Raw genomic sequence first — 10,722 nt, 5'->3', positions numbered from 1 at the left:
TAATCTTATTCTCCCGATGCACACTGTTTTGTCTTCACTTCTGTTGAACATCAGCTTTTCATATTTTTATTATTATGCATTTGGTTTCCCACGGCATCTCAAACATGCTTCGGTCACTGAGAAATGAAGGTTGCCTATTCGCAAAAAAAAAAAAAAAAAAAAAGAAAAAAAAATTAGGGGGAGGTTGGGGAAGGGAAGACTCCTTCAGACAGATGAGCGCACACTGTGTTCATTTTCTGAAACACTCCCTGTTGGCACTTACGAAGCATTTGCCCCTTCTGAAGACAACTGGACTCAAGAAGGCAGAGTTGCAGGAAAACATAAGTGGGGCCACACTGCAGGGAGGGCAGCAGATTGCAGGTCTCAAGCCCAGGGTTCCCCCCTCCTTGCTACAGTTGTGTGAGAAACTCTTTTCCTAACTCCCGTCCAATATTCCTCATGGGTTCTCGGTTTGGTCCCAACTCTAAACCTGAATGGTCCTTGAGCATTTCTATGAAATGCCTCCAAAGTGGCCACTGGGAGGGGAGCGACCTCCATGCAGTGCCTGCCTGTCTGGGTGCCCCCAGGCCTTTTGTCCTCTGAGACAGAGCTGCCTTCCTACATGCAGCCCTCTTCCACCGTGCAGCTCACCTCGATCTTAGCTGAGATCAACGGAGAGCAATTCAAGCAAAACCATGGTAAACTTACCAAATTAAAACAAAAACAAAATAACCACTTTGGAGACCTTTCTGAGGACTTGATCTTTTATCACGGGGCAACCTTCAATGATTTTCCATCAATAACTTCATCTCAGAGGGATGTAGAGGGAAAAATCTCCTAGTCAGGCACTGAGGAAGGGCAGAATTCTTGGTCACTGCCTCCCCTTGTCAAGTCAGTCAGCCGACGCTTTCTCAAGATTCTCATGCACAGCTTTGACACTGGATTTGAATGAGTCTTTTTCTGAGCCACTGATAGAAAAAGTATACCGTGGAACAGTGTCTTGTCTGAATTCTGCAATCCCCTCTGTATGTGTTTGAAGTCCTAGATCCCAGGAGGAGAGACAATCAAATTAGCCAAAGGTAATTTGTGAAGACTGGCCATGGGAGGTGGTGGCTAAAAGTCCTCTGGCCCCTGCTCTCTGAGCATGACCACAGGGAGTCCTGGGCCACACTGACTGCTGAGAAAGAACATCTCAGAGCATGGATCTCATTTCACAAGACAGATACTATTCCACCCAATAACAGAAGGTAGGTAGAGGAATGGCGGGTCCATGCTGTGTCCTACAGAGCTCTCAGTTTCTGCACTTCAGGCTCTGGGCCAACATAGACGTGAAGACTCTTCACTTTTATCAGGAGGAGCCATGAACGATAGGAACCTGCAAATGAGCAGAAATGATCTGACGATTAAAATTTCTTCTGAAGCTATTAGAAATTCAAGTCAGTGAGTTAGGTCTCTACTAGCTTTTTCTTGCCAACTTTAATTGCAACTATGTTGCAGAGTGCGCTTGGGGGAAGGTGGAATTACTCCCTTACTATCTGCGGCTTTGGCTAGTGAAATTGATCAAAGCTATAACAAAAACACTTTTAGAAGTCATTTGAACGCGGTAGGAAAAACTGTGGGCGTGGAGTCAGAAGAAAGTTTCTTTTGGAGTGCTTTTTCAGGTCTAAAATTCTTTGCCAGAAACGTTCTTTAATGGAACCTCCAGACTGGGTAGGAAAAGAGGGCATAGTATATTTTTTAAAAGGCATGAGCAGGAATGAAATAAATGCAGTCCAAAGAGGGAATGCAAGACTTATGCAATCTGAGGAATCTTTGATTTAGGGTAAACCCTCCAAAGGTGAACCTTTTAGCGAGGCTGTCAGCTAAGTGCATGGACTGCAGATTTGTATTACTGAATATTAGGAGTGGTGGTTTGGGACGTGCTGGTTTCTCAGAGGGACAGTCATGGAGGTTCCAATGAGGAGGCGTCGCCTGGCCCCAGGAAGTGCCCAGGTTCCCAGTGTCTCCATTTGCACAGCTCCTGTGGGGCCCTCCCATAGGGCTCTTCACACACGCCCTTCGTGTGCCCTTGCACAGAAATGGCTGTTACCCAATGACTTTTGCTTTCATGGCATCTTCTGTGGTGTTGGAGACTGCAGAACATCAAAGATTGCTGCCTGTTCCTTTCTCTAGAAGCTTTGTCTCAGAGGGGCACCTGTCAGATGTCAGCTGGAGCTCTCTTATATGAAGTATCTGTCGACCCCTGCTGGGAGGTGTCTCCCAGTCAGGAGGCATGGGGGTCAGGGACCCACTTGACGAGGCCGTCTGACCCTTAGTAGAGCTTGAGCACTGTGCTGGGAGATCTACTGCTCTCTTCAGAGCCAACAGGCAGGAATGTTTAAGTCTATTTAAGCTGCACCCACAGCCGCCCCTTCCCCCAAGTGCTCTGTTTCAGGGAGATGGATTTTTATCTATAAGCCCGTGACTGGTACTGCTGCCTTTCTTTCAGAGATGTGCTGTCCAGAGAGGAGGAATCTAGAGAGGCAGTCTGGCTATAGCAGCTTTGCCGAGGTGTGGTGGGCTCTGCCTAGTTTGAGCTTCTCCCTGGCTTTGTTTACACTGTGAGGGGAAAACCACCTACTCAAGCCTCAGTAATGGCATCCATCCCCCCACCAAGCTTGAGCATCCCAAGTCAACTTCAGACTGCTAGTCTGGCAGTGAGAATTTCAAGCCAATGGATCTTCGCTTGCTGGGCTCCCTTGGGATGGGATCCACTGAGCTAGACCACTTGGCTCCCTGGCTTCAGCCCCCTTTCAGGGGAGTGAACGGTTCTGTCTCACTGGCATTCCAGACACCACTGAGGTATGAAAAAATACTCCTGCAGCTAAGTTCAGTGTCTTCCAAATGGCTGCCCAGTTTTGTGCTTGAAACTCAGGGCCCTGGTGGTGTAAATGCCTGAGGGAATATCCTGGTCTGCAGGTTGTGAAGACTGTGGGAAAAGCATAGTGTCTGGGCCAAAATGCACCACGGCTCATGGCACAGCCCCTCATGGCCTCCTTTGGCTACGGGAGGGAATTCCCTGACCCCATGTGCTTCCCAGGTAAGGTGATGCCCCACTCTTCTTTGGCTTGGCATCCATGGGCTGTACCCACTGTCTAACCAGTCCCAGTGGGGTGAGCCAAGTACCCCAGTTGGAAATGCAGATATCACCCACCTTCTGCATTGATCTCACTGGGAGCTGTAGACCAGAGCTGTTCCTATTTGGCCATCTTGCCAGCCATTCCTTTTGTCTTATAGTTATAAGATAATCCTTTAACTTTGTAGTGAGTCCCTCTTTTTGGCCTAGTTCCTCCTTTTGTTTGGGTTGAGTTTCTGCCTGTTGTCAGCCCTGAGCTTTGAGCTGGTGGTGTCTTCTCATGAGAAATTGAGAGAACCATAGAAGGAGGTCAACTCCTTGAGGGTAGGGGTGGGGTTCTAATTACTCTGTCATTCCCATAACACTGCTGTGTGTTCCACAGAAGTGAGGTGGTGTTTTTTTGGGTAACACAGTCCAAGGTCTCCAGAATAGCTCAGGCTACGGAGAAACTTCTTGGTTCCATGTAGTTGAACCAAGGCTTGGAGATGATCTCATTTGTGTCACCTGGCAAAAAGGGATGTGAAAGCAAAGCCAAAGTACAAAAGATATGGGAGGAGACTGCTGGTTGCCCCCTAGTTTGCAATTTACCTTCTTCTAGAACCCCTGACTTTAAGCTGGGAACATGGTTACCCATTATTAAGACCTCACTTTTGGTATCTCTTATTGCCAAGGTGGTTATGTTACTAAGTTCTGGTCCATAGGATATGAGCAGAATTGTATGGAAGCTCCTAAGAGCATTCTTTAAAAGGCAGGAAGCTTGCACTCTTCCCCATCCCCGCCCCCTTGCCTTTGTCCTTTCTCTATCTTACTTGCTGGAATGCAGTTGTGAGAGCCCACGCTCTAGCTGCCGTGGTGGACCGTGAGGTTGAATCCAGGCCATCAAGTGTCAGAGTGGTGCTGTCTACCTCTGGAATGTTACTTGATAGAGAAATACATTTTAATTTCAGTTTAGCCATTGGTTTTTTAGGTTTCTATTGCAGCCATACCTAGTCCTGACTGATAGCAGACACTGAGCACAGAACACTCTCCTGCCTCCAGAAGCTATGGGCATTCCATGGAAGCTGTAGAATGAATTTACAGGTAATATTCTTCCCCAGATGTGTCTTTGGCTTTAAAGATTATTAACTCTGGACAACAGGTTGACTATGGTCATGAATTAAAGAAAACATTCTCTATTCTTCTCACTCATTTCCTGCTTTTAGAAGGCAACTAGATGAACTCTTCAGATATTTGAATAGCTTTGATGATTTTGTTGACTCATTGCCCTTAACATACATGACCACATGCTGCTTGGCTTCAGTTTTAATAATCATGAGTCATTTTAAAAAGGGAACGCTCTTGAGAAAAGAGGCTTCCCAAACTGCTCGGGCTTCCTAATAAGTGAGTCAACACAGAAAGGGCTCAGTCCATCAAAACAACGTGAAAAATGCAGTGAAAACACTGTAAATTTCTACAAATGAAAGATAGCATTATTGTTGTTATTATTATAATAATGACAGGACATTCCTCCTATTTTTAATGTCTACTATGGGATTACTGATAAAATCACTCCACTTGAAAATGGGTGGTTTGATATTTAAAAGAAGGGTGATTTTCTCCCAAAGCTAGTTTGGCTCAGTTCATCAGATAGTCCAGCTGTGTGCAACAACTTTACAGTTTGCCAAACGTGTTCCCTTCATCTTTATTATTTTGTTTCATCCTCACAGCAATCTTTAATCACAAGAGAACTGAGGTTCAGAAAGATTAAGGAAACTGCTCTGGGTCCTGTGGCTGAGATGGCTGGGATTCTACCCGGACTTTGAGTCTGGATATGTTGGGGAGGGAAGGTGAGGAGCGGAGGAGACCTTGCAAACTTCCCTGGGGTTGGGCACTTGTACAGCCCACCTCGGATGATGGGTTCAGTCCCTCGGGTGCTGGGAAATGAGAAGGAGCCCATTTCAGTCTGAAGCTGTGCTTGTGCGTTGCTTGCCTGGACACACCCTCCCCTGCCAGGGTCACAGTCCTGACCCACCTCTGACATCCTGGCACATCTGCAGAACTTGCAGGAACAGCCCCTTCAAGCAGCTGAAGTGCAGCCGCCTCTTAGCAGATGGTGGTTAATAATAGGCTTTGTTCTCTAGGTTCTTCTATTTTCAGCTACCGAATACAATTTATAAAGAAAAAAAATGCACACCACCATCCCCCCAACCCTTATCAGATCTTTTATAATTATAGAATAGCTTGTATATAGAGAATACAAGCTATTGTATTCTAAAGGCCAAGCTAGAACTCCATCCCCTCATCCTCGCCACTGCTGTGCGTCTTGTTATTGCAGTGTTCCAAAATAAACTTGCTGCCTAATCGTAAATCCCATATAATTAGAGATGAGCTAATCGTTACCCTGCTACCTTTGTGCGGCCCACTCATCATGCTAGCAGTTTCTAGAACAGCGATGCTGACGGACTGTTTGATGTCAGAATAGACCTTTCTCCTCCAGGAACTGGGTGCAGCATCAATCCATGTATGGCTCAGGACCCTCCAACCAGAAAGGGCCTGAGTTACAGGACCTGCCCAGGGTGCTTCATCAAATGAGAGGGGCAGCTTAGGTAGCAACTGACCGCCAGATCTGTGGCTTTCTCCAGCTCTCCATTAAGGCCGGGCAGAGAAATCTCCCTGGAGTCACACAGAGCTCTCTCTCTCACACTTTGTGGTTACCTGCTGGGACCAGCATCAGGGCAGCGCGTGTGACACTCTTCCTCCCATTCCTTACTTATTTATTGAGATGGGTTCTCACTCTGTCGCCCAGGTTGGAGTGCAGTGGCATGATCTTGGCTCACTGCAACTCTGCCCCTGGGCTCAAAGCGATTCTCCTGCCTCAGCCTCCTGAGTATCTGGGATTACAGGCACCCACCACCATGCCCAGTGTTTGTATTTTTAGTAGAGATGGGGTTTCACCATGCTGGCCAGGCTGGTCTTGAACTCCTGATCTTGTGATTCGCCTGCCTCAGTCTCCTAAGGTGCTGGGTTTACAGGCATGGGCCACTGCGCCCGGCCTCTTCCTCCCGTTTCTTGCTCGGCTCCCCCAATCCTCCTCTGTAGACTGGAGGTGGGTTTTAGCACATGTTATGTCTGGCTAGTGTAGTTTTCATCCACGAGGGATCATTGTCTAGTTTCAGCAGGTGGAGACCCCAGCAGGCTTGCATTCAGTGCAGAGGTCCTTAGGAAATTCCATCCTCCTGGAAACAGATGATCTACAAAAAAAGGAACTGGGTAATGATAATTTCAGGTAAGTGATGGAGGGAAGCTCAGACAGGGTTGATGTTTAGAATGTGTTTGACATTTGAACAGCTTGCTTCCTCTAATACTGAGCAGAGAACTGGGAGATAAAAAGACTGATTAAAGCTTACCTGTTCAGGGGTCCCATTTGCTTCATTTCACTGAAATGCCCCTCATGTGCAACCAGGTTTGCAATGGGATTTAAACGGTGTCCTGGCTCTGGTTAATTTCATCTGTGCTGGGTCCCTTCCCTTGGCTCCTCCAGGTCCACTCTGGGCCATTCTCCTCCTGGGTCTATACCTCATAGCTTTAGAAGCATCAGTGAGTCCTCTGCTATCTACTTGGTCTTAGCTGGTGCGAGGCACTAGCGGGAGACTGGAGAATGGTGGCGAGTGGCAAGTGGTCAGCTTATGCCTTTCCTTGGCTTGCTTCCTGCGGGCTCTCTGTGGAGTGGCTGCTGCCCTCTACAAAGGCCACAGGGACTCTCAGGGGCCTTCTCCAGAGACCTGCCCTCTCTGAGCCCTGGTAGTCACTCTTTCCATTGTCCCTTTAGGCTTAAGGGGGACAACAGCTTCTGACTGCTGCTAGCCCAAGGATGCTTCGCCATCCCATGTGGGTGTGGTTTCGTTACACCTGCCGTCACTCCTGCAGACAGCGCCTTTATTAAACCCTGCGCTCACCCCAGGTCGAGTGCACCCTCCTCCTCTTTCCCAGGCCCTGACTGAGTCAGTACCTCTCCCACCGACACCAGCTTCCTCTGTGCCTTTTCTTTCACTGTGCACCCTCTTTGCTTTCCTTTCTTCACTCTGCCTCATTTAATCCTCCTCATTCAAGGCCCAGCTTCAGTCTCATGTCCTCTCACCCACCTCCTTTCTCCTTCTCCACACCCCTGCTTTCCTAAGAATCAGCCCCCTACAGCTTAGCAGTCACTTCCCTGTTATCCTGTAGGTTCCTGTCTGTTGATTTAATTTCCCCAGCTAGACTTTAACCTTCTGTGAGGATGGGGACCACAGCAAGGTGCTCATCTGTCCGTGACTCAAGAAGCACTAGGGGCATCTTACTTGCTAGAGAAGGCTCTCCCTGGTCGGCTGTGTGCCTAGTGCTGTCTGGGCCCAGACTCAGACTGCACGGGTTGCCAGGCTGTGAGTATCAGGACAGGGGAACACACTGAATTGTTTTATCTAGGTGTCCTGATGGATGGGATCTTGGCAAAATAACACTACATGGGGATCATATATATATATTTCCCATTTCCTAAGTCATGGTAGGTAATTCCAAAGACCTCATTCACTCTCCTTCTCAGAATAGTAGTTGTAACAAAAACAAAAAAGCTGTTTAGGAAAATACATGGCAAACCCTGTCCACACAGAAAGGAGCAATTAATAGAGAGGAAAATGAGGGGCCTGGAAATCTACATAATGAAAGTTTGTTTAGGAACTGGATACTAAGTGCAACAGGGGCGTGAAAGTGAGCAAATGCTTCCAAGAGATCCTAGTCACCGGCAGCGGGATCACAGGAAGGGCTGATATCCTAGAGTTTTAGAATCCCAGGAGACATAAATCAAATCAACAGATTTGTTGCTTCTTTCAACTGAGAAAAAAACGGCTGATTTTTTAAAGTGCTGCTAGAGAATAATGTATCGAAAAAGCAAGACTCAGAGTGTTTCCCAGGAGATTAAAATCAGGGGAAGGAAAAAAAAAGGCAGAAACCCCCAAATCTCCAGATCAACAAGGAGTATAGCTTCGCAGCATGCAGATACAGACCAATTTAAAAAATTCATTGGCACAATTGTCTGTTAATCGTACCTTTGCCAGTTGATTACGGTATTTCTTAAACAACATCCCACTACTAAGCAGCTTTGCAACATTCGGTCCTCTTCTGATACCTGCTCTGTGCTCAGGACACCAAACTCAAAGTGGGATTAATTCTGGCCTCTGGCAGCTGGGGTAATTTAAACCTTCACTGGAGTGGGACAGGTCAGCACAGGTCGAGCTGTGAAAGCTGTCTCCGGTGTAACTTTGCTCAGGGTAGCACACTGCAAAGTGCTCGGATGGTTTGTCCATCAAGATTAACAATGATCTTTTGGGGATATTTTCATTTATTACAGGAAGGCAGTTTGTTGGTGGGGTCTCAGAGGAGAAGATGTTCCGATAACATTTCTGGATTTACTTCCACGGGTGGCGGAGAGGAAGGCAGGACTGATTTGGGACCTCCCTGATAGAGGGCAGCGACTCTCCCACTTCAGAGTAGATGAGCACTCTCTTCTGGCCTCCAGAGTCTCCCCTGTGCTAACAGAGGCCCTTGGGTGGGAAGCCATGTCCAGTAGCCATGGAAGGAGCCATCAGGAGCGGAACGTGGGCCAGCAAAGGATGGCGCCCAGTGGGCTGGTGGTCTTAGCCAAAATGGTGCTTATGTCTCAAAACTGTAGTGTGTCCACTGGAGGGGGTTGGAGCGGTGGAAGAGGTAAAAATGGTGAATGCTGTGTGTCAGCCTCAGACAATCAGAGAGCTGATAGGACATCGTCTCTAGGGTTCCCTGGAAGGACTTCAAGTTGGGGTATGTTATGAGTTGGCTGAGGCCTATGTTAGCAGATGGGGCAGGAGCCAGAGAAACGTGAGTGGCAAACAGAGTTGGCGATCTTAGAATGGGTGACAACTTGGCTAGCGGGGCAGGGCAGGACGTGGTAATAATGAGTTTCAGTTTGCTTGTTGATTTTGAAGTAACTTGGACATCCAAGTGACATGTGGTTTGTGCTCTTCATCAGGAAGGGGATGGCTGAATATTTGGAGTTTGGAAATGACGTAATTCCTTTAAAAGGGGAGCTGTTTAAACACTAATCAGTCCTTTACACATTAGTATAAATAAAGTCTGCAAATACGTTTTGTTAGAAAGGGAGAAATAAGGAGCCACTATCAATGCTGATGGGAAAGTGGTTATCACTGAGGAAGGAATATTCAGCCACAGTGAGAGCCTGAGGGGTCCCCAATCTGCCCATGATATAGCCTGGGCCTGCCCTGGGGTGCGTCCTCTCCATCAGATCTATCCCTCATTTCATTCCCAAGCTTCTGAGGAAACAAATCTACCCAAATCTATCTCCTTTAGACTTATATCTCACTAGAGTTATTATTTCTTTTATTTAAATATGTTATTTCTTACATTGTATTTTTATTTTCTTTAGTAAGATACGCTTTACATATCATAAACTTACCCATTTTAAGTGTATAACGGAATGATTTTTGGAACTTTATTGAATTGTACAGGCATTACCACAATCCAGTTTTGGTTTTTTTTTTTTTTTGAGACGGAGTTTCGCTTTCGTTACCCAGGCTGGAGTGCAATGGTGCGATCTCGGCTCACCGCAACCTCTGCCTCCTGGGTTCAGGCAATTCTCCTGCCTCAGCCTCCTGAGTAGCTGGGATTACAGGCACGCGCCACCATGCCCAGCTAAACCACAATCTAGTTTTAGAACATTTTGATTACCCCAGTAAGATAACCTCATACCCTTTTAATGTTCATCGTCATTCCCGGCAGTACCTCTGTCATGGAAAATGAGATTGTAAGACATGTTTCACTCTCTTCAGAGAGGTGAATATTAGAGAAGATTGTTCTTGAGTTCTGGCACTGAGAGAGTTTGAGTTCTAATCCCAGCTCAACTTAGTAGTAGCGAGTTTATTCAATCACTCGGGACTTCAGTTGTTCACCTGAAAAATGTGATTAATAATAGCTACCCTGCGGGGTTGTTCAGATGATTAGAGATAAGATATGTGAAGAGCCTGCCACATAGTAGATGTTCAGTGAAATCATGAAATTATTTCATTACAAATATGCAGATGCTTGTAAATAATAGGAACTGATTGGATGCAGAGACTGAATGTTGAGGTCTATTATTTTACTATTTTGTAATTTAATCAGCAGAATAGGGTAGGAAGGAGGAGAAAATACAATTTATTTGTAATAGATATTGGCTACTTTAAAAAATCAAATGCATTTAAAAAAATTCCTTTTGATTTACACCACTCAATTTTCCCCTCTTTTTTTTTTTTTTTTTTTTGAGACCCAGGCTGGAGTGCAATGGCGCGATCTCAGCTCACCGCAACCTCCGCCTCCTGGGTTCAGACAATTCTCCTGCCTCAGCCTCCTGAGTAGCTGGGATTACAGGCGTGCGCCACCATGCCCAGCTGATTTTTGTATTTTTAGTAGAGATGAGCTTTTGCCACGTTGGCCAGGCTGGTCTCAAACTCCTGAACCACTGCTCCAGCCAAGAATCTTCTTTCTAATGAGCTCAATCTGCTCCTTACAATGACTGTCTCAAGGCATAAGGCATGGACGAACACTATTGCCTTCATTTTACAGATGAGGAAAATGAGGCAATG

Source organism: Aotus nancymaae, unplaced genomic scaffold (assembly GCF_030222135.1).
Source record: "Aotus nancymaae isolate 86718 unplaced genomic scaffold, 86718_ANA_hifiasm-v0.15.2.pri h1tg000041l, whole genome shotgun sequence".
Taxonomy (NCBI): Eukaryota; Metazoa; Chordata; class Mammalia; order Primates; family Aotidae; genus Aotus; species Aotus nancymaae.
Note: the sequence above shows the minus strand (reverse complement) of the source record.